The sequence below is a fragment of the Nematolebias whitei genome, chromosome 3, assembly GCF_014905685.2.
Source record: "Nematolebias whitei isolate Nwh7 chromosome 3, NemWhi1, whole genome shotgun sequence".
NCBI lineage: Eukaryota > Metazoa > Chordata > Actinopteri > Cyprinodontiformes > Rivulidae > Nematolebias > Nematolebias whitei.
In genome coordinates this window covers 53,848,836-53,852,347 of record NC_056500.1, presented here as the reverse complement: position 1 = coordinate 53,852,347, position 3,512 = coordinate 53,848,836, and positions in this window count along the sequence as shown.

Below are 3,512 nucleotides of genomic sequence, written 5' to 3'. Positions count from 1 at the left end.
AGGTCGCGGGGGCAGCACCTTGAGCAAGGAAGCCCAGACATCTCTTTCCACAGCCTCCTCTTCCAGCTCTTCTGGGAGGATTCCAAGATGTTCCCAGGCCAACCGAGAGACATAGTCTCTCCAGCGTGTCCTGGGTCTTCCCCGGGGTCTCCTCCCAGTCGGACATGTCTGAAGCACCTGCCAAGGAAGACGCTCAGGGGGCATTCTTAGCAGATGCCCGACCCACCTCAACTGGCTCCTCTCGATGTGGAGGAGCAGCGGTTCTACTCCAAGTCTCTCCCGGGTAACCGAACTTCTCACCCTATCTCTAAGGGAGAGTCCAGCTACCCTGCAGAGGAAACTCATTTCAACCGCCTGTATCCGCGATCTCTTTCTTTCGGTCACTACCCTGAGTTCTTGACCATAGGTGAGAGTAGGAACGTAGACTGACCAGTAAACAGAGAGTTTTGCCTTACAGCTTAGCTATCTCTTCACCACAACGGACCGGTACAGAGTCTGCAATACAGCAGACGCTGCACCAATCCGTCTGTCAATCTCACACTCCATTCTTCCCTCACTCGTGAACAAAACCCCGAGATACTTGAACTCCTCCACTTGAGGCAGAACCTCACCCTTGACCTGAAGAGAACAATCCACCCTTTTCCGGTTGAGGACCATGGTCTCAGATTCTGAGGTGCTGATTCTCATCCCAGCAGCTTCACACTCGGCTACGAACTGCTCCAGTGAGAGCTGAAGATCAAGGCACGATGACGCCAACAAAACCACATCATCTGCAAAGAGCAGAGATGGAATCCTGAGGCCACCGAACCAAAAACTCTCTGCCCACTGGCTGAAATTCTGTCCATAAAAGTTATGAACAGAACTGGTGACAATGGGCAGCCCTGCCGGAGTCCAACTCCCACCCTGAAGGGGTTCAGACTTACTGCGACAATGCAAACCAAGCTCTCGCACCGCTTGTATAGGGACTGAACAGCCCGTAGCAACAGGCCCCCAATCCCATACTCACGGAGCACCCCTCACAGTGTACGCCAAGGAACACGGCTGAATGCCTTCTCCAAATCCACAAAACACATGTAGACAGGATAGGCAAACTCCCATGACCCCTCGAGGACCCTAGTGAGGGTAAAGGACTGATCCAGTGTTCCACGGCCAAGACGGAACCCATATTGTTCCTCCTGAATATGAGGTTCAACCAACAATCGGACTCACTTCTCCAGTACCCGGGTTAGGGAGGCTGTTAAGCTGAAGAAGGAGTCCTATCGAGCCTTGTTGGCCAGTGGGATTCCGGAGGCAGCTGAGGAGTACCAGAGGGCCAAGCGGTCCGCAGCCATGGCTGTTTCTGAGGCAAAAGCTCGGATGAGGGAGGAGTCTGGTGAGACCTTGGATAATGACTCTCGGTTGGCTCCGAGGAGATTCTGGCAAACCATCAGACAGCTGAAGAGGGGAAAGCAGCACTTTACTAACACTGTATTCAGTGAAGGTGGGCTGCTGTTGACCTCAACCAGTGATGTTGTCAGGAGGTGGAAGGAATACTTCTCAGACCTTCTCAATCCCACCAGCACATCTTCCATGGAGGAAGCCGAGTCGGGGGACTTTGGGATTGATCCATCCATACCTGTGGCTGAAGTCGCTGAGGTAGTTAAAAAGCTCTGAGGCGGCAGGGCTCCGGAAGTGGATGAGATTCACCCTGATTTCCTTAAGGCTCTGGATGTTGTGGGGCAGTCCTGGTTGACACGCCTTTGCAACGTCGCGTGGACATCAGGGGCAGTGCCACTGGATTGGCAGACTGGGGTGGTAGTTCCCCTCTTCAAAAAGGGGGACTGGAGGATGTGCTCCAATTATAGGGGAATCACTCTCCTCAGCCTCCCTGGTAAGGTCTATTCAGGGGTCAGGGTTGGCTAACGTTCTTAGACATGGCCATAATGGTAGACAAAGCACTCCTCATCTCCGACTGTGTGAAGTGCAAGGTGTACTGTCCACCTTTTCATAGCAAAAAAGTCAGATGAAAGCACAAAATGTCCTCAAGACAAAAAAAATTGCACGTCTGTGAGTTCACATTGAGCGTGAAATCCGAAAGTTTAAAGAAAACAAATTGTTTGCATCTGTTATCCCTCTACCAGTTGTTGGAAGCATTAATGAACTTTACAGTGGCTTGCCTGATGGTTAATTATCAAAATAAACCTCTTGTCAGGGCATGGGCTAAGTAAAGGGAAAGGATCTCAGATGGACAGAAATTCTACAGATGAAATGAGTTCTCACAGAAGCATTTAAATGTATTTTTATTGTTATGATCTGACTGCATGTTATCAAATTTCATGAATAAACGTGAAGGCAAATAAACATCTGTTTGTCACATTTCCCGTGTTTTTATAAAAAACACGGGAAAGCTAAACCCAAATTAAATTACAGGACAGAGCTAACAATAGTGCAACTTGAAATTCATTTATTTTATGTAAAACAAATCAAAACAAATCAATTCTTAAAATGATAAATTGTTATGAAACAAAGTGACTTATTTTTTATCCTTTGAGTTTCATAGTATCTACAGCACAAGACTTATTAAAAAACAAAACTTGAGCACATTCATTCATTAAACTAGGCCAAATAAAGCGTGATTGTCCCAAATCCCATTCTTGGGAATAATAAAATAATTTCTGAAGCAGGACAGAAAATTAAGATATTGTGTGCATTTCTTTAAATAGATCATTATTTTAAATAGATCATACCGTAAACTTTTTTTTGTCATCTCAAACATGTTAAATTTATTTTTGTGCAAGAAAAAAATTAAAACATCTACTATTGTACTGCAGTTCCAATTGAAATGGAATACAATATATAGTTTTTTGGCCAGGTTGTTAAACTTAACAATTTTTACTCGTGTACATAAGACCAGTAATAAGAAGCTGCCAGTAGTAAGCACGAGTTTTCCTTAATTTGAAAATCCCATCCGACATCTGCAAGTACTTGCAGTCAACATATTTTTTTACATTTGGACATTTAATTTCAACCAAGCCAAATGATGGGGTTTCCCTGGGGTCTAAACAAGGCCATCACGGGAGGCACCTAACCAAGGGGCCTCGAGGTGAATTACTAGTCCACAAGATGAATAACTCACATTATAATGGTGGGCGCATTCTTTTGCTGCCTGAAACTCCATGTCAGAACCTCTCCTCATTTTGGCACTTGCTTTGGTACCTCTGATCATTTGTGCTGCAAGAGAGTCAGCAGTACTGTGACTCCTCACGTGACATCTCCCTACATCTTGAAAAGGTTATTCTTGATTGTGGCAGCATGTGCCACTAATGAACATGGCTCTGGTCCCACGTTGATGTCTCAATTTTGTGTGCCATGTCTAAGGATAACTGCAAACTCTGTAAATGAAAATGTTCCTCGTCAGTGCATACCCAGACACACTCTGATGGTGGCAGACGATGTGTACCAAGTGGAAGAGAAGGAGAAGGTGGAGCATGCTGATGTACTGTAACTCTATGCATCGTGTTGAGAGTTTGGGC